General features: G+C 44.8%; 1 protein-coding gene and 2 pseudogenes across 1 annotated transcript in view; 1 reads left to right on the top strand and 2 right to left on the bottom strand.

Annotated features, from left to right (window-relative positions):
• COQ8A (coenzyme Q8A) overlaps positions 1-27,715 on the top strand; it is a 685,974-nt gene that overhangs the window by 11,664 nt on the left and 646,595 nt on the right. The gene's annotated exons all lie outside the window — the stretch shown is intronic.
• LOC126954537 (Y-box-binding protein 1-like) lies at positions 1,157-9,995 on the bottom strand (annotated as a pseudogene).
• On the bottom strand, positions 10,997-19,661 carry LOC126954457 (signal peptidase complex subunit 3-like; annotated as a pseudogene).

The following is a 27,715-nucleotide window of genomic DNA, read 5'->3' as shown; positions in this document are numbered from 1 at the left end:
ACAATGCTCCTGTTCATTCCTCTCATCAAAATGGGTAACTGTGCAAGCAAGACTTTCAACAGGCTGGACGCGGTGGCTCATGCCTATAATCCAGCACTTTGGGAGGCCAAGGTGGGTGAATTGCTTGAGCCCAGGAATTAGAGACCAGCCTGGGCAACATGGTGAAACCCCATTTCTATAAAAAATACAAAAATTAGCCAGGCGTGGTGGCGCATGCCTATAGTCCCAGCTGCTCAGAAGGCTGAGGTGGGAGAATTGCTTGAGCCCAGGGGGTAGAGATTGTCGTGAGCCGTGATTGTGCCATTGCACTCCAGCCTGGACTACAGAGTGAGGCCCTGCCTCAAAAAACAAACAAACAAACAAACAAACAAATAAATAGAGTTTCAAAAGGAAATCATTAGGCATCTACCTTACAGTCCTGATTTGCCTCCTTTTGCCTTCTTTTCATTTCCTAATCTTTTAAAAAACCGTAAAAGTACACCTATTTTTCTTCAGTTAATATCGTAAAAGAGACTGCACTGACATGGTTACATTCCCAGGACCCTCAGTTCTTTAGGGATGGACTAAATGGCTGGTATCATTGCTTACAAAAGTGTCCTGAACTTGGTGAAGTCTATGTTGAGAAATACAGTTTATATTTTTTATTTTAATTTTTTCGACAATTATTTAAGATCTTTATTGACAAGTGCTTGCAGTTCATTGACTATTTTGAAAAAACACCAAGTTGTAAACTTTTATTACAAATTTAAAATGAAGTTCTTGTCTCATCTTGACCAGATATGAAACAATTTAAAAATCTTTAGAGACATATTGAGAAAAACCAGACTTTTTTTTTTTTTTTTTTTTTTTTTAGAAAACCACATTTGTTATTACCGAAAAGAGTTGTCTCTAGGAAAAAAGTGATTTAAAAAACCCAAGCTGCATAGATAATGCAGATAGTTATAGTAACTGGTCAGCAGCAAAAAGCAAACAATGTCTTCAGCTCCAATCTTTTGTTCATTTCTTATTGCTGCAGTTTCCCATTCATTTCTTCTTGTTGTATGACTAAAGGGGATGATGGTAGAGATGGTAAGTTGGTATTTACTCAGCCCTACCCTGCTCAGCCTTGGACATGGGCAAATTTTCAGCTGCTTTTGTCTCTTTGCCATATTGTGGTTTAGGGTTTTCTGGGTCTCCATCTGGGTACCGACATTGCTGCTGACCTGGGGTCTAATCTCCTTGTTTTTTTTTTTAAATCCTCTTCATCACCATCCTCTCAAGGCTGTCTTTGGCTAGGAGGGCCCCAGCGGAATTGTGGCCTATAGCCACATACATATATTGCCTCATTGGTCTACCTGGTGCTCCTGCACCCTGGCTGTCAACACCCCCCATCTCCGCTCCCTGTGCTGGAGGGCTGGAACACTGTGGTCCACACCCATAGGGTCTCCTCAGGTATTAGGGCAGGAACCCTCTCCTGAGGAAGGGCCGGTCTTGTTGGGCCTGGCCTTTGGGAGCACTCTCCCATCCTTCCTTCTTTTCCCCACGCTCACTGTTCTGGTAATTCCACTCGTAATTGTGTGGAGGACCCCCAGGATGTGGATAGCTTCTATAATGGTTACGACCTGCTCCACATTTACTGCCTTGCAGTGGAACTCCACCAGGGCTGTGACATCTGCTGCCTCCGCACCCTTTTCTCCTTCAGCGTCAGACTCCACAGTCTCTCCAGCTCCTACACTGCCGAGGTACTTCCTGGGGTTCTTTTTAAATGGCAGATGCGTTTCTTACATTGAATCATTTTCCTTTTCCCAAAATCTTTGCTATGACCTTCTTGTCCCTACCCAGAGGACCATGGATGTGAGGCCGCCAAGGCCAGTACTCCCTGGGCAGCCAAGGCTGGTGGTAGAGGTGTGGCTACTTTCAGGGCTTTCTGGGGTATGCTCTCAGCTCCTGATCAAACTTGATTTTTTTATTTTTATTTTTTGAAACAGGGTCTCACTCTGTTGCTTAAGCTGAATTGCAGTGGTACAATCGTAGCTTACTGCAGCCTCAACCTCCCTGGCTCAAGGAATCCTTCCACTTCAGCCTCCCGAGTAGCTGGGAATACAGATGCGTACCACCACCCAGCTAATTATTTATTTTTTGAGACAGAGTCTTGCTGTGACGCCCAGGCTGGAGAGCAATGGCGCAATTTCGGCTCACTGCAACGTCCGCTTCCTGGGTTCAAGCGATTCTCCCGCCTTAGCCTCCTGAGTAGCTGGAATTACAGGCACGTGCCACCACGCCCAGCTAATTTTTGTATTTTTAGTAGAGACGGGGTTTCACCATGTTGGTTAGGCTGGTCTCAAACTCCTGGGCTCAAGTGAACCTCCTACCTTGGCCTCCCAAAGTGCAGGGATTACAGGTGTAAGTCACTGCACCCAGCCTTTAAAAAAAAAAATCACTTAATTCAATTTTTCCACTAACTTCTTGAAGTCCTCTTGTACTACAGCATAGATCAATCTTGAAGACTTTATGCTCAGCCAAATAAGCCAGTGAAATAACACATAAGGATAAATACTGTAGGATTCCACTTATGTGAGGAACCTGGAGTTCTTAAATTCATAGAGAAAAAGCAGAATGGTGCTTGCCAGGGGTTGAGGGGTAGAGGAGTGAGGAATTATTGTTTAATGGGTACAGAGTTTCAGTTTTGGATGATAAAAAAGTTCTGGAGGTGGATGGTGGTGATGGTTTCACAACAATGTGTATGTACTTAGTGCCACTGAACTGTACACTTTAAAATGGCTAAAATGGTAAATATTATGTGCATTTTACCATAAGAAAAAAATTCATATTACACAAACATTACAAGTACAATTCCAATTACTAAATATATTTGCATATTTAAAGCCAGAACAAAAGATATCCAATGTTTATGGTGGTTATCTCTGTGTGATAGGGCTATGGGTGCTTTTAATTTTCTCTGAATCTGTATTTATAACAGAGAAGTTATAAGTAGTAAATTATAGGCCAGGCGCGGTGGCTCAAGCCTGTAATCCCAGCACTTTGGGAGGCCGAGACGGGCGGATCACGAGGTCAGGAGTTCGAGACCATCCTGGCTAACACGGTGAAACCCCGTCTCTACTAAAAAATACAAAAAACTAGCCGGGCGAGGTGGCGGGCGCCTGTAGTCCCGGCTACTCGGGAGGCTGAGGCAGGAGAATGGCGTAAAAACCCGGGAGGCAGAGCTTGCAGTGAGCTGAGATCTGGCCACTGCACTCCAGCCTGGGCGACACAGCGAGACTCCGTCTCAAAAAAAAAAAAAAAAGTAATAAATTATATAAAATTATGAGCAGTAAAATGTTTTTTATTACTTTTGCCGGTAATGCAAGCCCGAAATATTTTGTATTATCTTTTTTTTTTGAGACAGAGTTTCTCTCTTGTCACCCAGGCTGTATTGCAATGGCACGATCTTGGCTCACTGCAACCTCTGCCTCCCAGGTTCAAGCAATTGTGCCTCAGCCTCCTGAGTAGCTGGGATTACAGGCACCTGCCACCACAATGGCTAATTTCTATATTTTTGGTAGAGACAGGGTTTTGCCATGTTGGCCAGGCTGGTCTCCAACTCCTGACCTCAGGTGATCTGCCCAACTTGGCCCCCCAAAGTGCTGGGATCACAGGCGTGAGCCACCATGCCTGGCCTTGTATGACTTTTGTAATAAAAGCAGGCATTGAAAAATGTGGTAAAAGAGGGGAACAATAGACACTTGAGGGTGGAGAGTGGGAGGAGGGAGCAGATCAGAAAAATAACTGTTGGCTAATAGACTTAGTACCTGGGTGATGAAATAATCTGTACAACAAACCCCCATGACATGAGTTTACCTATATAACAACCTGCACATGTGCCCCTGAACCTAAAATAAACGTTAAACAAAAAGAAAAAAGTGGTATGTCATAAAATGAAGTATTATTCATCCATAAAAAGGAATGAAGTACTGGTAAATGTTACAACATGAATGAACTTTGAAAACATCATATGCTAAGTGAAAGAAGCCAGCCATAGAAGATCACATATTGTGTGATTCCACTCATGTGAAATGTCCAGAATAGGCAAATCCATGGAAAGAAAGGGCAGATTAGGGATTGCTTAGGGCTGATGGGAATAGGGGCAGGGGTGGGGGATGGGGAGTGACTACTAATGAGTACAGGGTTTCTCTCTTCTCTCTTTCTTTTTTAGAGACAATGTCTTGCTTGCTGTTGCCCAGGCTGAAGTATAGTGGCCTTATCATAGCTCACTGCAGCCTAGAACTCTTGGGGCTCAAGCAATCCTCCTGCCTCAGCCTCTGGAGTGGCTGGGACTACAGTGTGTGCCACCAAGCCTGGCTAAATTTTTTTTTTTTTTTTTTTTTTTTTTTTTTTTTTTTTTTGCAGAGACAGGGATCTCATCATGTTGCTTATGCTGGTCTTAAACTCGTGGTGAGAGGTGAAGCCAGCTGGGCTTCTGGGTCGGGTGAGCACTTGGAGAGCTTTTCTGTCCAGCTAGAGGATTGTAAATGCACCAATCAGCACTCTGTGTCTAGCTAGAGGATTGTAAATGCACCAATCAATATTCTGTAAAAATTGACCAATCAGCACTCTGTAAAATGGACCAATCAGTACTCTGTAAAATAGACCAATAAACAGGACATGGGCGGGGCCAAATATGGAAATAAAAGCTGGCCACCCAAGCCAACAGCAGCAACCTGCTGTGGTTCCTTTCCGGTTTGTAGTTTAGCTCTTTATAATAACCCTTGCAGCTGCTTATTCTTTGGGTTCACACCACCTTTAAGAGCTGTAACACTCACCACGGAGGTCCGCCGCTTCGTTCTTGAAGTCAGCAAGACCACAAACCCACCAGAAGGAAGAAACTTCGGACACATCTGAAGGAACAAACTCCGGACACAACGTCTTTAAGAGCTCTTAACACTTACCACGAAGGTCCACAGCTTCATTTTTGAAGTCAGTGAGACCAAAAACCCACCAGAAGGAACCGACTCTGGACACGCTGGCCTCAAAGGATCCTCCTGCCTCAGCCTCCCAAAGTGCTAGAGCCACCATATCCAGTCCACTGTACAGGGTTTCATTTTGGGTTGATGAAAATGTCCTCAAATTGACCAGGTGTGGTGGCTCACGCCTGTGATCCCAGCACTCTCGGAGGCTGAGGAGGGTAGATCACCTGGGGAGAGGAGTTCAAGACCAGCCTGACCAATACGGTGAAACCCTGTCTCTCTTAAAAATACAAAAATTAACCAGGGGTGGTGGTGGGCAGCTGTAATCCCAGGTACTCGGGAGGCTGAGGCTGGAGAATCACTTGAACCCGGGAGGTGGAGGTTCAGTGAGTTCGAGATCATGCCACTGCATTCCAGCCTGGGCAACAGAGCAAGACTCCGTTTCATAAAAGAAAAAAACAACGTCCTGAAATCAACCGTGGTGATTGCACAACTCTGTGCCTACAGTAGTCCCCACTTCTTCAGAGTTTCTCTTGCCATGGTTTCAGTTACCCCTGAACCACTGAGGTCCGAAAAGAGATGAGTACAGTGTAAGATATTTAGAGACAGAGTTACAATATACAGTAACTTTTATTACAGTATACATTTGTTACAGTATATTGCTGTGATTGTTCCATTCTGTTTTATTATTTTTTTTGAGACCGGGTCTCTGTCATCCAGGCTGGAGTGCAGGGGTGTAGTCATGGCTTACTGTAGCCTGGACCGCCCCAGGCTCGGGTGATATTCCTACCTCAGCCTCCACAGTAGCTGGGACCACAGGCATGCATCACCACACCCGGCAATTTTTGTATATTTTATAGAGTTGGGGTTTTGCCATGTTGCCGAGGCTGGTCTTGAACTCCTAGGCTCAAGCAATCCGCCTGCCTTGGCCTCCCAAAGTGCTGGGGTTACATGCCTGAGCCACTGTGCCCAGCCTGTTCTATGTTATTATTAGTTATTGTTAATCTCTTAGCTAATTTACAAATTAAACTTTATCATAGGTATGTAGGTATAGAAAAAACAGTATATATAGGATTCAGCACTATCATCAGTTTCAGGCATCCAATGGGGGTCTTGGAATGTATCCTCCAGGGTTAAGTGTGAACTATATACAATAGTATATACTAAAAACTATTGAATTGTATATTTTAAATAGGTGAATTGTGGTATGTGAAGTATAACTCAATAAAGGTGTTACAAGGAAAATCTTGTTTTCAGACTTTAGGTTTTATCCCAATCTAAAATCTTTAGTAGTCATTTTGTATTAGACCCATTCCTAGGTACTTAATGAAGATGTGAAGTCAAAGAGAGACACTGCTGGGCAATTTTATTTATTTTTCGAGATGAGATCTCACTGTGTTGCTCAGGCTGGACAGCAGTGGCACAATCACAGCTCCTGCAACTTCAGCCTCCCAGACTCAAGCCACATCCTCCCACCTCAGACTCCCAAATAACTGCAACTACAGGGGTATGCTACTACAGGGGCACACTGCTATTTTTTGTAGAGACAGGGTGTTGCCATGTTGTCCAGGCTGGTCTAGAACTCTTGAGCTCAAGCAATCTGCCGTCAGTCTCCCAAAGTGATGGGATTACAGGCACTTGGCCTGTTCAGAATTTCTTTCTTTTTTATTTTTATTTTTTGTGAGACGGAGTCTCGCTCTGTTGCCTAGGCTGGAGTGCAATGGTGCGATCTCGGCTCACTGCAAGCTCCGCCTCCCAGGTTCATGCCATTCTCCTGCCTCAGCCTCCAGAGTAGCTGGGACTACAGGTGCCCGCCACCACGCCCGGCTAATTTTTTGTGTTTTTAGTAGAGACAGGGTCTCACTGTGTTAGCCAGGATGGTCTCGATCTCCTGACCTCGTGATCCACCCACCTCGGCCTCCCAAAGTGCTGGGATTACAGGCATGAGCCACCGCGCCTGGCCCAGAATTTCTTAAATGAATTAGCAAATATAAGCTAGAGGAGCCCACCAGCCCAGGCTACCCAAGGAGGAATACCTTGTTATCAGAACTGCCCAAACCAGAAAGATTGGATGACTCAACACAGTGCAGATTTGTGAATTCTAACCCAGAAAGATTACCCCTTCAGGACACGTATGTGTCCAAGGAAACATTAAGAGTTCAATAGCCTGGGCAACATAGTCAAACTCTGTCTCCACAAAAATTACCTGGGCAAGGTGGTGTGCGCCTGTAGTCCCAGCTACTCAGGAGGCTGAGGTGTGAGGATCAGATGGGCTGGGGAGGTTGAAGCTGCAGTGAGCTATGATTGCACCACTGCAGTCCAGCCTGGGAAACAGAGCAAGACCCTGTCTCCAAAAAAAAAAAAAAAAAAAAAAAAGAGGTTTATAGTCATCAATTCTGCTTTCTCTTCATAACCCCTAGTATTCTAGGCAATTTAAAATTTAATAGGGTACAATTATCCAGTAGTTGGCCAGCAAATACTTATTAAGCACCTACTATGTGGTAGGAACTAAGGTTGCAAAATTCAATGTGACATAGTGCCTTACTCTTACAGAGCTTTCAGGCTAATAGAAGATAGAGACACATGCCATAAGCAATTGCAATAGTTTGACAAGAGCTACCCTAGAGCTGAGGTCAAGATACTGTAGGAGCATAGTGGAGTGTGGGGTGTAGGATAGGAAAAGAACTATTTTTTTCCTTGATAATCACTGGGTTTGTGGCTGAAGCCCCTATAACAAAAGATAAACAAGAAAAGTATACACATTTATTTATTTAAGTTTCATGTGACATGGGAGACTTTAAAAGGAAACAGGGCTGGGCACAGTGGCTCACGCCTGTAATCCCAGCACTTTGGGAGGCTGAGGTGGTCTGATCACCTGAGCCCAGGAGTTTGAGACTAGCCTGGCCAAGATGGCAAAACCAAGTCTCTACTAAAAATACAAAAATTAGCCGGGCATGGTGGTGTGCGCCTGTAATCCCAGCTACTTGGGAGGCTGAGGCAGGAGAATCGCTTGAACCCGGGAGGCAGAGCTTGCAGGGATTCGAGATCAAGGCACTGCACTCCAGCCCAGGCGACAGAGCAAACCTCCGTCTCAAAAAAAACAAAAAAAGGAAATAGCCCAAAGAAACAGGTAAATCTGTGTATATTTTGATGGAGAAGTGGATGGTCATGGAAAAATATAATTGGATAAAAAGTATGATCTGGCCGGGCGCGGTGGCTCAAGCCTGTAATCCCAGCACTTTGGGAGGCCGAGACGGGTGGATCACGAGGTCAGAAGATCGAGACCATCCTGGTTAACACGGTGAAACCTCGTCTCTACTAAAAAAAATACAAAAAACTAGCCGGGCGAGGTGGCGGGCGCCTGTAGTCCCAGCTACTCGGGAGGCTGGCTGAGGCAGGAGAATGGCGTAAACCCGGGAGGCGGAGCTTGCAGTGAGCTGAGATCCGGCCACTGCACTCCAGCCTGGGCGACAGAGCGAGACTCCGTCTCAAAAAAAAAAAAAAAAAAAAAAAAAAAAAAAAAAAAAAAAAAAAAAAAAAAAAAGTATGATCTAATGTTAATAAACTGTGAGGGGACCACTTAGCAAGATCTATTTGTTCCAATTTTTCTTTGTGTCTCTGTGTGTTCAGAGATAAGGATGTTCTTTTCCTCTAGGTATAGGGAGGGACCTCTCCAATGAGGTCTCATGACCTGCTTCAAGGGAGAAGGCTGAGAGGAAGATGAGAATGACCTACTTGCTTCTGCTGTTTTCTCAAATACCAAAGTGCCGTATTTGTGGGTAGGATGTCCTAAACTTATTCAGAGGTTGGTAGGGGTTGAGGTAAGAAATGTTTTCCAGTCTTTGAACTGAGACCTGAAGCCTGAGTAGAAGTTAGAGAGAGAAAGTGGAAGAAGAAAGTACTATGATTGGCAGAAAGTCATGTGTAAAGGCCCAGGGCAAAGAAAGAACATAGCTTTTATCCCAGGAACTTTACGTAGTTGAGGATGGTTGGAGAGTTTAAAATTAGATGTGGCAAAAGGTAAGACTCAAGAGATAAACAGGGGCCTCATAAATATAGAGGGCTTTTGAAACCTTTCCTGAAGTGCGTTTTGATACCTATGGAGGTGCACCACTGTTAGGGTTCTCTAGAGAGAGAGAACCAACAGGGGATGGTTAGATAGATAGATAGATAGATAGATAGATAGATAGATACCTAGATAGATACCTAGATAGATACATATACAGACAAAGGAGAAGGGATTTATTAGGGAATTGGCTCACATGATTCTGGAAGCTGAGAAGTCCCATGACAGGCCATCTGCAAGCTGGAGACCCTGGGATGCTGATATTGCGGCTCAATCCAAGTCAAAAAGTCTTAAAACGAGGGATGCCAATGGTGTAATTCTCTCAGCCCAAGCCCCAAAGCCTGAGAACCTGGTGAGGTGGTGCTCATGAAAGCCCTAGAGTCTCAAGGCTGGAGAGCCTGGGGTCCTGATATCCAAGGACAGGAGGAGAAGAGTATGTCCCAGCTCCAGGAGAGAGAGGAAATCCTTTTCTCTCCTTTTTTTTTCTATCTTGGCCCCGAGCCAACTGGATGGTGCCCAGCCACACTGAGGGAAGATCTTCCCCTCTTAGTCCACTGACTCACAAGCCAGTCTGCTTTGGAAACCCAGACAGACACACCGAGAAGGAATGTTTTACCATCTCTCTAGGTGTTCCTTAATCCAGTCCAGTTGACACCTAACCTTAACCATTACAGCCACTGAGATCTCCAGCCTCCAACTGCTGCCCCTAAGATCTGCCACAGTATTCATATCAACACCATGCTCTCCCCAGGCTGCTCCTAGCCAATAACTGTGCATGGTCGAGCTGCTCAAACCAGGCCATATCCATGCCTCCTCTAATGGGCTGTCTTGGTTGTGGGGACTCCTGTGTGGTCTGGTCACAATAGGCTGCACGCTTACCTGTGGAGCTGCCTGGAGCCTGATGGTGACCCTTGGCCAACACTATGGAATATATCAAATGATGTTCTATAACCATCAGTCTGTGGATTGTTTGGGGAACAGGACATACTGGCCTATCAGCATTGTTTAATAATTGTTTCTTTGATGGAGCCTGGAGGATTTCAATATTAAGGCTGGTCACGGAGCTAAAACATGCCTACGTGACCAGTTCACTCTAAGAGATCCCACCATGAGTGAACTTTGGACTTCCTGGTATATACACACATGACGGTTCAAGACCTGAGCATGTAGCACATCCAGTGGGAGTCAGCAGAGGGAGGACAAAGAAGCCTGTGCCTGAGATCTCTAGCCCCTTCTTTGCATAACTTTGCCTGCTGTTACCATACTGTATCCTTTGCCTGTTAAAAACTGATATGTGAGGGCTGGGTTGGGTGGCTCATGCCTGTAATCCCAGCACTTTGGGAGGCCGAGGTAGGTGGATCATGTGAAGTCTGGAGTTCAAGACCAGCCTAGCCAACATGGTGAAACCCTGTCTCTAATAAAAATACAAAAATTAGCTGGGCATGGTGGTGCACACCTGTAATCCCAGCTACTCAAGAGGCTGAGGTGGGAGAATTGCTTGAACCAAGGAGGTGGAGGTTGTGGTGAGCCAAGATCCGCCACTGCACTCCAGCCCGGGTGACAGAGCGAGACTGTGTCTCAAAAAACAAAACAAAACAATGCAAAACTCATCTGTATGAGTATAGAAACTGTTGGAGTCCTGTGAGTCCTTTCAGCAAGCAAACATGGAAGGTAATCAGAGCATGATGGACACAGTCCCCCATTGGCCTAGCCAAGATTTTCGCAGAGCTGCACTCTGTTCCGAGGCTCTCCCTGCATACTCCTGCTGTCTCTCTGCTTTATCCCTCAAAAGCATTTCCCCGAATAAATAAATCAATCTTCTGCACATCTGATTGTGTCCTAGCCTCTGCTTCTCAGAAAACTTGAACAGGAACAGGGTATCAAGAGTGGCTGGAAAAGCACACAGTTTAGGATTGACTGATTTCTCACCTGGCTGGCAAGGAGTATCCCATCCCAAGTGGAATGTGGGGCACGGATAATGCCTGATTCAAGGTGTCCCAAAATATCCAAGCGGAGGGGAACGCCTTTGCTGGTGAGATGATTCAGGCATTGAAAGACAGGGGAAAGACACCGCTGTAAAAGCCAGTGGAGTTGGCTGGTTGTTAATGCCCTGTATAGGAATAATGAAAAGCGAGAGTTAAACACATACCAGCTAAGTGGAGAGCCAGAGCCCTTATTGGTAGCTTACAAAGAGGTCATCATTGCCTTTACCAAGAGTGAACACAGCTGAGGAGCAAACTAGGTCTTAATGTTACTGAACAGAATTGGGGTCCGCTTGCCTGGTGCAATAAGGCCAAAACAACCACACTGAGGTTTGCAGCAGGAGAAAGGAGGGAGTCTATTTGCAGAGTGCCAAGTGAGAATCAAGCAGCTCTTGCTTAAATCTTGACCTCCCTGATGACTTGAAAGTAAGGACATTTTGTTTTGTTCTTTGAGACAGCATCTCGCTCTGTCACCCACGCTGGAGTGTGGTGGTGCAATCATAGTTCACTGCAACCTCAGACTCCTGGGCTCAAGCGATCCTCTCATCTCAGCTAGGGCTATAGGCATGTGCCACCATACTTGGCTAGTTTTTAAATTTTTTTGTAGAGATCCGGGGCAGGTGTGTGTGTTTGGGCGGGGCGGCGGGGGGGGGGGGTGGTTCTTGCTATTTTGCCCAGGCTGGTCTTGAACACCTGGCCTCAAGAAATCCTCCTGCCTCAGCCTCCCAAAGTGCTGGGATTACAGACGTGAGCCACTGTGCCTGGCTTGAAAGAAAGAATTTTTAAAGGTAGAGGTAGATTTTAGGAAAGCAGAAGTTACAGGCAAAATCATAAATCAATACATGGAGATTATACACTGGTTTGGCCTAAAAGGGTGGGATGTCTTGAAGTGGGGGCTTACAGGTCACAGATAGACTCAAGATTTTCTGATCTGAAATTGGTTGAGGAAGAGAAGCTTTGTTTAAAAATGTGGGGTCAGCAGCAAAGAATGTTAGCTCTGGCTTGTGGGTGTGACCTCCTCCAGGCCCCTCAGGAAGAAATTGAGAACAAAGATAGTGGGCAGAGTTCAGTTCTCAGCTCCCTGTTCTCTGAGGTCTAACGTGCCAGCAGATCCATTTGGTAGGGGTTTGACTTCCTGAAAAATAACTCAGAGACATATGTTAAGATGTCATCTTTAGTTTCTGTAGGGGAACCAAACATCCTGTGATTCTAACTACTGTTTTAAACTACCATTACCTTCTTATCAAGTTGCTTATTTACTTCTCAGGACTAGCTAGGAGCCTGGAATTTCCCTTGAAGGAATTCAGGATTTTCCTTTATTTCCATGCTTGGGTGCCTGAAGGCCTCAAAAAGGGGTGGTCCCTGCTCCCTCTCATTAATAGTTAAAGTCATTGAGTTCCAGAGGCATTTAAATGCTCAGCCAAGGCTGGGCAGGGTGGCTTATGCCTGTAATCCCAACATTTTGGGAGACCAAGGCAGGCAGATCACTTGAGGTCGGGAGTTCAAGACCAGCCTGGCCAACATGGTAAAACCCAGTCTCTACAAAAAATACAAAAATTAGCTGGGCCTGGTGGCACGCGCCTGTAATCCTAGCTACTCAGGAGGCTGAGGCACGAGAATCACTTAAACCGGGGAGGCGGAAGTTGCACTGAGCTGAGATCACACCACTGCACTCCAGCCTGGGCAACAGAGTGAGACTCCGTCTCAAAAAAATAAGTAAATAAGAATAAAAAATAAATGCTTAGCCAAGACAAGTTGTTTACACAACCTCAGAGCCCTAGTTGAGAAAACTTGGGAACCTGACACTTAGGAAGGAGACATCTGGGGATGTGTCCTAAAGGATTTGGCTCTGCAGACTCAAAGGTTACAGAGGTATCCAACCTTCTCCATTAAAAGATAGCACTCCCCGGCCATGCGCAGTGGCTCACGCCTGTATTCCCAGCACTTTGGGAGGCCAAGGCGAGTGGATCACAAGGTCAGGAAATCAAGACCATCCTGGCTAACATGGTGAAACCCATCTCCACTAAAAATACAAAAAATTAGCTGGGCGTGGTGGCAGGCGCCTATAGTCCCAGCTACTCTGGAGGCTGAGGCAGGAGAATGGCGTAAAACCGGGAGACGGAGTTTGCAGGGAGCCGAGATCACACCACTGCACTCCAGCCTGGGCAACAGAGCAAGACTCCGTCTCAAAAAATAAATGAAATGAAATAAAATAAAATAAATAAAATAAAATAAAATAATCTCCCTGCATGCAGGAAGACCTGCAGAGTTCTCTATCTGACAAAACAATACATTTCCCCCTCAGGAGCTTCCCCCGCCTCCTCTCTTGGCTTCCAGGCTGATAAGCAGGATTAAATTCTATTATAGCATAACCTGGCAGAGACTATGTTGGGCTTGATAAGGAAGAAGAGATATCACACCCTCGTGGAGCTTCAAGAATTACCTAGCATGTATTGGCAGGACCGGGACAGTATACCTGGGATTAGATTTTCAGGGTTGTTAATTAGAAAGACCAGAATATAAAACTGGATGAGTGGCTGGGTGCGGTGGCTCATGCCTGTAGTCCTAACACTTTGGGAGGCTGAGGCGGGCAGATCACCTGAGGTCAGGAGTTCGAGATCAGCTTGGGCAACATGGTAAAACCCATCTCTAATAATAAATACGAAAATCAGCTGGACATGGTGGTGCACACCTGTACTCCCAGCTACTTAGGAAACTGAGGCTGAGGCAGAAGAATCACTTGAACCTGGAAGGGGGAGGTTGCAGTGAGCCGAGATCATGCAACTGCACACAGCCTGGGTGACAGGGGGAGACTCTGTCTCAAAAACGAACAAACAAACAAACAAAAAAACCAAAAAAACCCAAAAAAACAAAAAACAAAAACTGGATGATTGAGAATTCATAGACTTGAGGACCTCTTCTTGGGACACAGGAATTAATGCCCTGGCAAGGACATTAAAGGGATGCTGGAGTGTAACTGAGAAGTCTGGAGAAAGCAATGGCCCACAAAGAATAAAGTGGAAATTCTTTAGTTGCTCTGGCAGATGATAGAGGAAGGAATAAAAAGGCTCAGGGTTGGCCGGGCGCGGTGGCTCACGCCTGTAATCCCAGCACTTTGGGAGGCCGAGATGGGCGGATCACGAGGTCAGGAGATCGAGACCATCCTGACTAACATGGTGAAACTCCGTCTCTACTAAAAATACAAAAATTAGCCGGGCGCGGTGGCGGGCGCCTGTAGTCCCAGCCACACAGGAGGCTGAGGCAGGAGAATGGCGTGAACCCGGGAGGCGGAGCTTGCAGTGAGTGGAGATCACGCCACTGCACTCCAGCCTGGGAGACAGAGCGAGACTCCGTCTCAAAAAAAAAAAAAAAAAAAAAAAAGGAAACATACATTCAGTAAAGTGCACAAATCTTTAGTGTATTACATCTTGACAATTTGTTTCTTTTTAAAATCAACTATTATTGAGATAAGAATTATATATAATAAAATGTACCTATTTTTAGTGTATGGTTTGATGAACTTTGACATCTATGTATGTATCATCATAATGAAGATATATAACATTTCCACCACCAACAAAATTTCCCTCATACTCCTTTGTAGTCAATCCCACCCCTCCCAGTACTAGGCAAACACTGGTCTGCTTTTTGCCACTATATAGTAGTTTTTCCTGTTCTAGGACTTGACATAAAAAAATCTTACTCTCGGCCGGGCGCGGTGGCTCAAGCCTGTAATCCCAGCACTTTGGGAGGCCGAGGCGGGCGGATCACGAGGTCAGGAGATCAAGACCATCCTGGCTGACACGGTGAAACCCCGTCTCTACTAAAAAATACAAAAAACTAGCCGGGCGAGGTGGCAGGCGCCTGTAGTCCCAGCTACTGGGGAGGCTGAGGCAGGAGAATGGCGTGAACCCGGGAGGCGGAGCTTGCAGTGAGCTGAGATCCGGCCACTGCACTCCAGCCTGGGTGACAGAGCGAGACTCCGTCTCAAAAAAAAAAAAAAAAAAAAAAAAAAAAAAAAAAAATCTTACTCTATATATGTATTATACACACACACACACACACACACACACACTTTTTTGGATCTGGATTCTTTAGCTCAGCAATGAAGTTTTCAAGATCTATTCATGTTGTTGTGTGCTGTGTCTATCAGAAGTTTGCTCCTTTTTATTGGTGAATAGTATTCCCTTGTATGGACAAACCAATTTGCTTATCTATTTGCCTATAGATGGATATATATTTTTTGAGATGGAGTTTTGTTCTTGTCGCCCAGGCTGGAGTGCATTGGCATGACCTTGGCTCACTTCAACCTCTGCCTCTAGGGTTCAAGGGATTCTCCTGCCTCTGCCTCCCAAACTGCTAAGATTACAGGCACTCACCACCATGCCTAGCTAATTTTTGTATTTTTAGTAGAGATGGGGTTTCACCATGTTGGCCAGGCTGGTCTTGAACTCCCAACCTCAGTTGATCAGCCCACCTTAGCTTCCCAAAGTGCTGGAATTACAGGCATAATACATTATATATTATAATATATAATATTATTAATAAAACTATTATTAATAGCTATAACTATTATTAATAATAGCTGCTATGAATATTTGTGTACAAGTCTTTTGGGGCTCATGGGATTTCATTCTCTTGGGTAAGTACCTAGGAATGGAATGGTTGGGTCATATGGTGGGTACATATTTAACTTTATAAGAACCTGCCAAATGGATTTCCAAGGTGGCTGTGCCATTTGACATCCCTATCAATTCTGGCCGCTGTCTATCCTCTTCAGGGGTTGGTAATGTCAGATTTTTGACTTTTTAAAATGATACACCTATCAGAAGGGCACACACATTGATACTGATTTCTAGATTCTTTTGTGGTCAAATAAAATATTCTATATTGTGGGCCAGGTGCAGTGGCTCACACCTATAATCCCAGCACTTTGCGAGGCTGAGGCGGGCAGATGATTTGAGGTCAGGAGTTTGAGACCAGCCTGACCAAAATGGTGAAACTTCTCTACTAAAAATACAAAGAAATTAGCCGGGCTTCGTGGTGCATGCCTGTAGTCCCAGCTACTTGGGAGTCTGAGGCAGGAGAATCGCTCGATCCAGGAGGCGAAGGTTGCAGTGAGCTGAGATCGCGCCACTGCATTCCAGCCTAGGCAACAGGGCAAGACTCCGTCTCAAAAACCAAAACCAACAGCAAAACAAAACAACTCTGTATTGTGACAGTCTTTTTCATGGTAAGATTTGTTTCATGCCCAGGACATGGACTGTCTTGGTGAATGTTACATTTGCACTTCAAAAAAAAATGTTTTTAGCTTTTTTTTTTTTTTTTTTTTTTTTTTTTTTTTTTTTTTTTTTTTTTGAGACGGAGTCTCACGCTGTCGCCCAGGCTGGAGTGTAGCAGCGCGATGTCGGCTCACTGCGATCTCCGCTTTCCAGGTTCAAGTGGTTCTCCTGCCTCAGCCTTCTGAGTAGCTGGGACTACGGCATGTGCTGCCACGCTTGGCTAATTTTTTTTTTTTTTTTTTTTTTGAGACAGAGTCTCGCTTAGTCGCCCAGGCTGGAGTGCAGTGGCGCGATCTCGGCTCACTGCAAGCTCCGCCTCCCGGGTTCACGCCATTCTCCTGCCTCAGCCTCCCGAGTAGCTGGGACTACAGGCGCCCGCCGCCTCGCCCGGCTAATTTTTTGCATTTTTAGTAGAGACGGGGTTTCACAGTGTTAGCCAGGATGGTCTCGATCTCCTGACCTTGTGATCCGCCCGCCTCGGCCTCCCAAAGTGCTGGGATTACAGGCGTGAGCCACCGCGCCCGGCCGGCTAATTTTTTTTTTTTTTTTTTTTTTGAGAAGCAGTTTCGCTCTTGTCGCCCAGGCTGGAGTGCTATTTCGCCATCTTGGCTCACCGCAACCTCTGCCTCCCGGGTTCAAGCGATTCTCCTGCCTAAGCATCCTAAGTAGCTGGGATTACAGGCATGCGCCACCATGTCCAGCTAATTTTGTATTTTTAGTAGAGATGGGGGTTTCTCCATGTTGGTCAGGCTGGTCTCGAACTCCCGACTTCTGGTGATCCACCCACCTCAGCCTCCCAAAGTGCTGGGATTACAGGCGTGAGACACCTTGCCTGGCCCATTTATTCTTAATCTATTGTCTTTGTATTCAAATTAGATTTCTATATATATAGTTTGATCTCACTCTTTTTTTTTTTTTTTTTTTCAGACAGGGTCTTCCTCTGTTGCCCAGGCTGGAGCGCAGTGGTGTGATCTTGGCTCACTGCAACCTCTGCCTCCCGGGTTCAAGCGATTCTCTTGCCTCAGCCTCCTGAGTAGCTGGGATTACAGGCATGTGCCACCACACCCGGCTGATTTTTGTATTTTTAGTAGAGATGGGTTTCACCATGTTGGTTAGGATGGTCTCAATCTCTTGACCTCCTGATATGCTTGCCTTAGCTGGGATTACAGGTGTGAGCCACCGTGCCCGGCCTCATTTTTTTTAAAAGGTCAACGAGATACAATTCATTAAGAATAAAAATATATTGTTTCACCAGGTGCAGTGGCTCATGCCTGTAATCTTTGGGAGGCCAAGGTGGTGCGTCATTTGAATCCAGGCGTTTGAGACCAGCCTGCCCAACGTGGGGAAACCCCATCTCTACTAAAAATACAAAAATTAGCTGGGTGTGGTGGTGCATGCTTGTAGTCCCAGCTATTCAGGAGGCTGAGGCACGAGAATCAGTTAAGCCTGGGAGGCAGAGGTTGCAGTGAGCTGAGATTGTGCCACTGCACCCCAGCCTGGGTGACACAGCAAGACTCTATTTAAAAAAAAAAAAAAAGTTAGCCAGTGTGGTGGCCTGTGCCTGTAATCCCAGCTACTTGGGAGGCTGAGGCTGGAGAATCGCTTGAACCTGGGAGGTAGAGGCTGCAGAGAGCCGAGAGGGCACTGCACTCCAGCCTGGGTGACAGAGGGAGATTCTGTCTCAATAAAAAAAAAAAAATAATAATAATAAATAAAAATACATTGCTTCAAACTTAGAATAATTTAATATTTTCTTTGTTATTTCATATGTATCTGGAAATGGGATACATGTTCTCATCCTGTCCTGAGGTAGCATTCTACCAACTGGTACAGGGCTCCCAGATAGAGTCAAAGTGACATTCCTCTTGCAACCATTTCCATTGTCAAAAAAAAATTTTTGTTTTCATATATTTCAACAGTAGCTTCAGATTAATACCTCTCAGAAGAATTTCATCCTAAAGCCCAATTTGGTTTAGAGCCTTTAACTGCAAATAATTTCCAGGTGACACTAACGACCAACATAAGGATAACGCAGGTAAAAAAACATATAGGTACATTTCAGTTCCATGGATTTCACTTTCATATTTTAAGTCTATCACTTTATACCTTCAGTATCAACATTAAAATAGAACCTAAGAAGATTCCTGTTTGAGCAACGTTCTATATAAATATCTCCACCTCTACCCTACTTGCAACAAAAGTTCTAAATCAGACTAGATTAATTAGCTTTCAATTATAATAACTGATATCTTTAATAGATTTTTAATCTAAAGTTTAACAGCTTTTAATTATAAAACTTATTCTCAATTATAATTTATAATTTTTTTAATTTAATTTTTTTTGAGACAGGGTCTTGCTCTGTCACCCAGGTTGGAGTACAATGGCACCATCATGGCTTACTGCAGCCTCAACCTCCTGGGCTCAATCAATTCTCCCACCTCAGCCTTGCCAGTAGCTGAGACTACAACTGTATGTCACCATACCTGACTAATTTTTTAAATTTTTTGTACAGACAAGGTCTCACTATGTTGCCCAGGCTGGCCTTGAACTTCTGGGCTCAAGTGATCCTCCCCCCTCAGCCTCCCAAAGTGCTGGCATTACAGGCATGAGCCACTGCACCTGGCATGTAATTTACAATTAAAAAGACTAGTTCAAGTACTTAGGTTGATAAATCCCATACAACACAAAAGCAAAGGAAATTATTCTCAATAGGCAGAGATACAATTAATTGCAGATATATGGCTTACTAAGATTACTAAAACAGCTCATGCTGTATATTGAAACAAAAACAAAAAAATGCCTGAGGCAAGGAGATTGAGGCTGCAGTGAGCTGTGATTGCCCCAGCCTGGGTGACACAGTGATACATCTCTTAAAAACAGAAAAAAATTATGAAAAGAAAAAAAGTTGTACTGAGATGGATTTTAAAATAATCTCAGAAAATACAAAAATTATTAATAATCTTTACAGCTTTTGATTACATATCTTCATAATGATAATTTTAATCACAGGTCTCAAATTTTATTGCAAATATATTGCCATTAGGTCTCTAATCGTAGATTATTTTTTGTTGAATATTCTGCTGATAAACAACTGCTTAACATTCCAATAAAACATATTCTCACAATTAACTATGAGACTGGTGCCACCACTGGGAAATGAGCTGAGTTAATCAGCAGTTACATCGAATGTAACGAATCCCAAATCACTTCTTTCTCTAGGTCCGCTGAAGTCATCTAAGTTTTTCAGCTTGATGGGCGAGTCATTGCCACCACACCCGGGATGCTTCCGTCTTTGAAGGCGGTGCTGATGGTGAAAGCAGCTAAATATGAGCGCCGCCATCAGGCTGAGAAGTGGCAGAGAGTTCACCTGCGACACCACCGCGTTCATCTCCCACGACCCTGCGTCCACATGCATGCTTGGGCTCCTGTTTCAGGAGTGTATCCCGTAACTTTAAATATTGTTATGCTACTTTACATATCATGTAAGAACCTTTTAATAATTCAACTCCATTTTCCCTTTGGAACCTTTGTGCTATTGTTTTAAGACATTTCATTTCCATTTCCATTAGAAAATTTAAAATATATTTTTATATTTGCTTTAAATGGTTATCTTTTTAGAGAAAATTTTTAAAATGAAAAAAGTATTTTATATTTACCATGTATTTACATCTCTGTATTTCTTTCTTTTTTTTTTTTTTAAGATGGAGTCTCGCTCTGTCGTCCAGGCTGGAGTGCAGTGGCATGATCTCGGCTCATTGCAAGCTCCGCCTCCTGGGTTCATGCCATTCTCCTGCCTCAGCCTCCCGAGTAGCTGGGACTACAGGCAACTGCCACCAAGCCTGGCTAATTTTTTGTATTTTTAGTAGAGACGGGATTTCACCATGTCAGCCAGGATGGTCTCGATCTCCTGACCTTGTGATCCACCCGCTTTGGCCTCCCAAAGTTCTGGGACTACAGGTGTGAGCCACTGTGCCCGGCCACATATGGTTATTTATTTGTGTAGATCTCATTTTTCTATCTGTCACCCAGGCTGGAGTGCAGTGACACAATCACGGCTCACTGAAACCCCAAACTCCTGGGCTCAAGCAGTCCCTCTATCTTGAGCCTCCTGAGTAGCTGGAACTAAAGGTGTGTGCCACCATACCCAGCTAATTTTTCTCTATTTTTGATAGAGATTGTGTCTCGCTGGTTGCCCAGGCTTGTCTTGAACTCCTGGCTTGAGGCAATCCTCTCCCTACGGTCTCCCAAAATGATGGGATTGGCTGGGCGCAGTGGCTCATGCCTGTAATCCCAACACTTTGGAAGGCCAACGGGGGCAGATCACTTGAGGTCAGGAGTTCAAGATCAGCCTGGCCAACATGGCGAAACCCCATCTCTATTAATATAAAAAATATTTTAAAAACAACAACAACAAAAAGCCCAAAGTGCTAGGATTATATGCATGAGCCACCGTGCCCAGCCAAAAAAATATTTCTTATAATGCAGTTCTCTGGAAATGACCTCACAGCTTTTATTTATCTGAAAAGGTCTTTCTTTTCTTCTTTTTGAGATGGAGTCTTGCTCTGTCGTCCAGGCTGGAGTGCAGTGGTGCACTCACCGCAACCTCTGCCTCGCAGGTTCAAGTGATTCTATTCTCCTGCCTCAGCCTCCCCAGTAGCTGGGATTACAGGCGCATGCCACCACGCCTGGCTAATTTTTGTATTTTTAGTAGAGATGGGGTTTCACCATTGTTGGCCAGGCTGATCTCGAACCCCTGACTTCAAGCATTCTGCCCACCTTGGCCTCCCAAAGCACTGGGATTACAGGTGTGAGCCACTGTGCCTGGCCACAACATTGGTAGTTTTGATATTTGTCTTTTTTTTTTCTTCACACTCACAGACTCAGGTCACAACTTTTGACATTTGGATTGACAAATTCTTGGCACTGTTGACATTTCTTTGTTGTGGAGGCCTTTCCTGTGCACTATAGGATGTTTAACAGCATCCCTGGTGCTATGGTCTGAATGTTTGTGTCTCTTCTAAATTAATATGTTGAAGTCTAAGACTAGTAGTATCAGAGGAGGTGGGGTGTTTGGGATTGGTGTCTTTATGAAAGAGGCCCCAGAGAGCTGCCTTGTCCCCTTTCACTATGTGAGAAAGCAGCAAGGACACATTCTCTAAACCAGGAAGCTGGCTCTCATCAGACACCAAATCTGCCAGTGCTTTGATCTAGGTCCTCCCGGCCTCCAAAACTGTGAGAAACAAATTTCCGTTATTTATACGCCACCCAGTGTTTTGTTATAGCTGCACCAATGGACTAAGACACCTGGCCTCTACCTTCTAGACAATGGTAGCATCTTCCCAGTCATGACAATATAAATTGTCTCCAGATATAGCAAAATATCCTCTAGGGAGTAAACTCACCCCTGGTTGAGAATTGCTGTTCCAGGTCTATTTTAGTTCTACTCCTAAGGTGTAACACTTCACAGATCTTTACCACATATCCTGAGTGTTTAATCAGGTCTCTTCACTCAGAGTCGGAACTCAAACATACCCCAGTAGTGTGTGGGCTCTGGGAACTGTCCAACTTACATTTCCCCATGGTGATTTTTTGCTTGGCTTTGCGGAGTTTCCTGTTAGAGATACAGTTTAATATTTAGCACAAGATTCCAGGGCACTGTTATGCAGATTTCCTAGGCTCTTTCTCTGGACTCTTTTCTCTGTGTTACTTTGCCTTGCAAATTCCAGCCACCTTAGCCTCCTGAAACCAATCTCTGTCCTTCAACTTGGTGAAATGACCATATTCTGTTTAGGTTCCCTTTTCTTGCACCACAGCAGTCTGGGAAGTATCTCCAGGCAGACAGCCTAGGTCATTTTTGGACTCATTCCATTTCTTTTCCTTCTCACAGTCTTGAATTGCCTGTAGTATGTGTATGAACATTTGTTTCATATATTTTGCCCAGTTTCCTTATAGCAGGAGGGCATGTATGGTACTTGTTACTCTGTCAGGGCTGGAAACAGAAGTCTCCCTCAATAATTACATTTTTAAACATTTCATCTACTAACATGCCCTGTTGGTGTTGGTCTTTCTTTCTATCACTCTTTACTACTTTTCTTTTCTAAACACATAATTACTGAATAGGCCAAGAAAGACATTTCAATTAAATGCTACTTTGTTTTCTATGAGATCACCTTTTCTAAAATGCATCAGATCTCTATTTTGCTTTTGGGCAGTCACATTCATCCTTGGGTAAATACTGACCACATCCATTATTTGCTGTACCCAAGGCAGATACACTTGCATTTCAAATTAGAGGTAAGCAGAACGGTCCTCTGTTCATTGATATAGGAAAATGATGGGCCAGGAAAATGATTAGCCAGGTGTGATGGCTCACGCCTGTAATCCCAGCACTTTAGGAGGCTGAGGCAAGAGGATCACTTGCATCCAGGAGTTTGAGACCAGCCTCGGCAACAAAGTGAGATCTTGTCTCTACAAAAATTAGCCAGGGGTGGTGGTTTGCACCTGTAGTCCCAGCTACTTGGGATGCTGAACTGGGAAGATCACTTGAGCCCAGGAGGTGGAGGCTGCATTAAGCCATGTTCATGTCACTGCACTCCAGCCTGGGTGACAGAGCAAGAACCTATCTCAAAAAAAAAAAAAAAAAAAAAGAAAAAAGAAAAAAAAAAGAGAGAGAGAGAGAGAGAGAGAGAAAGACTTAAGATTGAGATAGACCCCTATCCCCTTCCACCATTTGAGGACATAACAAGAAGGTGGTGCCTGTGAACCAGGAGACAGGCGCTCACTGGATACTGAACCCGCTGCATCTTGATCTTGGTCTTCCCAGCTTCACAACTGTGAGAAATAAATGTCTGTTGTTTATCAGCTACCAAGTCGATGGTATTCTGTTATAGCAGTCCAGACGGATGAAGATGATAATAGTAGTAGTTAACATTTACAGACTACCCACCACACACTAGTCACTAGTTAACACTTTACCTACATGTTTCTCAGTTATCTTCACAGCCTTTTGAGAGGGCCAGCCTTATTATCTCCATTTTACAAATGTACCAAGAGTTGAAACAGCTTTCCAGGGTCACACAGCCAGCAAGCAGCAGTCAGGTGGCTCATGTTCCTCACCATGGCATGGCTGTGACAGCTCCACCGTCTCTACAACGTGGGCACCAAGCTTTACAAAGGCTCTCTCTTTCAGCGAAGCTTCTACATGGTGTCCATTTATTAATTAAAAAATGTAAAAGTCACTAACATTGAAATGAGTGATACAAGGATTGTATTAGTCACTCTCGAGCTTTTTCATACATTTTTCTGTTTGAATGGAATAATTTGCATTTTTTGAAATAGAAAACAATGAGTCACACATCAAATTCTACTGCATCACTAATACACATGTCTCACGAGCATACTACTAGGAATTATTTGGCCTGCCATGGCTGCCAGGGATCTACAATTAAGAATTCACCCACCATGTTGTTTTTAAGTCTCATTGCATTTCCTGTGCCCAGATAAATCCTCTGTCCCTAGTTGATTCAAGAAATATTTATTGCATGCATCTTGTTTGCAGGATAAGTGCTCTCCGGTTGTTTTTGTTTGTTTGTTTGTTTGTGTTTTTTTTTTTTTTTTTCTGTTTTGAAAGCAAATCTTGTACTTTGGTTGCAAGTGTTCTTATATTTATTGTGTCACCTGCATGAGCAAACACAGACTAGGTATTTAGTAACTATCTGTGCATTCACTGACTCCCACCCCTAGTCCTGGAACTTGCTCTTTTTCCTACTACCGTAGTTCTATAATTCTAATCCTTCCCCTGGGCCTCTGTGTTAAGGAAACCATATTACATCTCCATTAACCATCAGTGTCCTTAAGTTCTCAAAGTTATTTAGGACCTCCTCTTAATTTGTTCCTGTATCATTCTCATTCCACTTCTAAAGCATAATTTCCTCTCAAGCTATATGAATTTTTCTCTATATTTAGCTCTTGGTTTTTCTAATCCCCTACCCCTCCCTTCCTCTCATGTTTTGCTTCGTTTGCTCCTCATACATTCCTGTTCCTGTTCCTTTAGGGAGAAAACTGACACACATACACACTCACTGAGGTCTCCCTCCAGTAGGGAATTTTTTTTTTTTTTTGAGACAGAGTCTTGCTCTGTCACCCAGGCTGGAGTGCAGTGGCATGATCTTGGCTCACTGCAACCTCCGTCTCCTGGGTTAAAGTGATTCTCCTGCCTCAGCCTCCCAAGTAGCTGGGATGACAGGCATGCCCCACCATGCCCAGCTAATTTTTGTATTTTTAGTAGAGATAGGTTTCACCATGTTGGCCAGGGTGGCCTTGATCTCCTGACCTCGTGATCCACCCACCTCGGCCTCCCAAAGTGCTGGGATTACAGGCGTGAGCCACTGTGCCCAGCTCTTTTTTTTTTTTTTTTTTTTTTTGAGATGGAGTCTCGCTTTATTGCCCAGGCTAGAGTGCAGTGGTGCGATCTCGGCTCACTGCAACCTCTGCCTCCCAGGCTCAAATGATTCTTGTACCTCAGCCTCTTGAATAGCTGGGATTATAGGTGCAAGCCACCACATCTGGCTACATTTTGTAATTTTAGTAGAGACGGGGTTTCACCATGTTGGCCAGGCTGGTCTTGAACTCCTGACCTCAAGTGATCCACCTGCCTTGGCCTCCAAGAGTGCTCACACCGCCATACCCGGCTTTTTTTTTTTTTTTTTTTTTTTTTTGAGATAGGGTCTTTTTGTGTCACCCAGGCTGGAGTGCAGTGATGCAAGCACTGCAGCCTCAACCTCCTGGGCTCAAGTGATCCTCCCTCTTCAGCATTCCAAGTAGCTGGGACTACAGGCGACTGCCACCACACCGACTATTTTTTGTAGAGATGGGGTTTCATCATGTTGCCCTGGCTGGTCTTGAACTCCTGGGCTCAAGTGATCCACCTGCCTTGGCCTCCCTAAGTGCTGGGATCACAGGTGCATGGCACTACGCCTGGCTAATTTTTAATTTTTTGTGGAGATGGGGTCTTGCCATGTTGCCTAGGCTGGTCTTGAACTTCTGGGTTCATGCAGTCATACAGGCATGAACCACTGAGCCCAGCTGGGAAGTCTTTCTAAAGACCTTTACGTATTGAGAATTCTTCACTGTATCAGTTATACCTTTTGTTGTAAATAACAGAATCCCCTCACTTGAATGGATTTGGTTTCAGGTAATGAGAATCCTGGAGGAGGACATCTTCAGGTTGGTGGATGTGCAGTTTGGGGAGGTTACCAGGGACCTAGGGGTATTCTCTCCTTACTCTCCCTTCCCCCAGCACATCAGCTTGTCCTTGGGAAAGCTCTTCTCAGGGCACCAATGGTTATGACACATCTAGGAATCCTGACATCGGCATGCCCTTATTGTACCATCTCAACTCACTGGAGCCTAGACCTCCTGGGCTCCAGCAATCCTCCCACCTCAGCCTCCCGAGTAGCTGGGGTCACAGGCACATGCCACCATGCTTGGCTAATTTTTAATTTTTTTTTTTTTTTTTTGGTAGAGACAAGGTCTCACTAGATTGCTCAGGCTTGTTTTGAATGCCTGGGCTCAAGTAATTCCCCTGCCACAGCCTTCCAAAGTGCTGGGATTACAGGCATGATGAGCCACCACACCTGGCCACATTCACTTTTTTAACTCATGCACTAGTAAGGGCAATGGGACAACCACGATTGACTTAGACCAGAGGTGTCAAGTTAGCAACCAAGTGCCAGGTGTATGTGGAATCATCTGTGTAGTTTTAAAAACGACTGATGCCTGAGTGTCCATGCCCCCATCATCCATTTTCATTGGGATATGGTCTGGCTGTGTCCCCACTCAAATCTTGAATTCCCACATGTTGTGGGAGGAGCTTAGTGGGAGGTAACTGAATCATCGGGGCAGGTCTTTCCCATGCTGTTCTCGTAATAGTGAATAAGTCTCACGAGGTCTGATGGTTTTGAAGATGGGAGTTTCTCTGCACAAGCTCTCTCTTTGCTTACTGCCATCCATGTAAGATGTGACTTGCTCTTCCTTGCCTTCCACCATGATTGTGAGGCTTCCCCAGCCACATGGAACTCTAAGTCCAATTAAACTCTTACTTTTGTAAATTGTCCAGTCTTGAGTATGTCTTTATCAGCAGCATGAACATGGATTAATACAGTAAATTGGCACCCGTAGAGTGGGGTGCTGCTGAAAAGATATCTGAAAATGTGGAAGTGACTTTGGAAATGGGCAACAGGCAGAGGCTGGAACAGTTGGAGGGCTCAGAAGACAGGAAAATGTGGGAAAGTTTAGAACTCCCTTTAGTTTAGACTTGTTGAATGACTTTGACCAAAATACCAGTAATGATAAGGACAATTAAATCTAGGCTGAGGTGGTCTCAGATGAAGATGAAGAATTTGCTGGGGACTGGAACAAAGTTGACTCTTGTTATGTTTTAGCAAAGAGGCTGGCAGCATTTTGCCCCTGCCCTAGAGATTTGTGGGACTTTGAACTTGAGAGAGATGATTTAGGGTAGCTGGTGGAAGAAAGCATTCTAAGCAGCAAAGCATTCAAGAGGTGATGTGGGTGCTGTTAAAGGCATCCAGTTTTATAGGGGAAGCACAGCATAAAAGTTCAGAAAATTTGCAGCCTGCCAATGTGATAGAAAAGAAAATCCCATTTTCTTTTTTTTTTTTTTGAGACGGAGTCTTGCTGTGCCCCAGGCTGGAGTGCAGTGGCGCGCGATCTCGGCTCACTGCAAGCTCCGCCCCGCCAGTTTCACGCCATTCTCCTGCCTCAGCCTCCCAAGTAGCTGGGACTACAGGCGTCCGCCACCTCACCCGGCTAATTTTCTTGTATTTTTAGTAGAGACGGGGTTTCACCGGGTTAGCCAGGATGGTCTCGATCTCCTGACCTTGTGATCCGCCCATCTCGGCCTCCCAAAGTGCTGGGATGAAAATCCCATTTTCTGAGGAGAAATTCAAGTTGGCTATAGAAATTTGCAAAAGTAACGAGGAGCCGAATGTTAACCTGCAAGACAATGGGGAAAATGGCCCCAAGGCATGTCAGAGGTCTTCACAGCAGCCCCTCCCATCACAGGCCTAGAGACCTAGGAGGAAAAAATGGTTTCGTGGGTTGGGCCCAAGGTCCCCATGTTGTGTGCAGCCTAGGGACTTGGTGTCCTGCATTCCAGCTGCTTTAGCCATGGCTAAAAGGGGCCAAGGTACAGCTTGGGCTGTTACTTCAGAGGGTGGAAGCCCCAAGCTTTGGCAGTTTCCATGTGGTGTTGAGCCAGTGGGTGCACATAAGTCAAGAACTGAGGTTTGGGAAACTCCACCTAGATTTCAGAGGATGTATGGAAACGGCTGGATGCCCAGGCAGAAGTTTGCTGCAGGGTCAGGGTGCTCATGGAGAAAGAACCTCTGCTAGGTCAGTGTGAAAGGGAAATGTGGGGTCGGA

This window comes from Macaca thibetana, chromosome 1 (assembly GCF_024542745.1).
Source record: "Macaca thibetana thibetana isolate TM-01 chromosome 1, ASM2454274v1, whole genome shotgun sequence".
Classification (NCBI taxonomy): Eukaryota; Metazoa; Chordata; class Mammalia; order Primates; family Cercopithecidae; genus Macaca; species Macaca thibetana.
The sequence above is the reverse complement of the archived record's forward strand: the minus strand, read 5'-3'. Positions and strand labels throughout refer to the sequence as shown.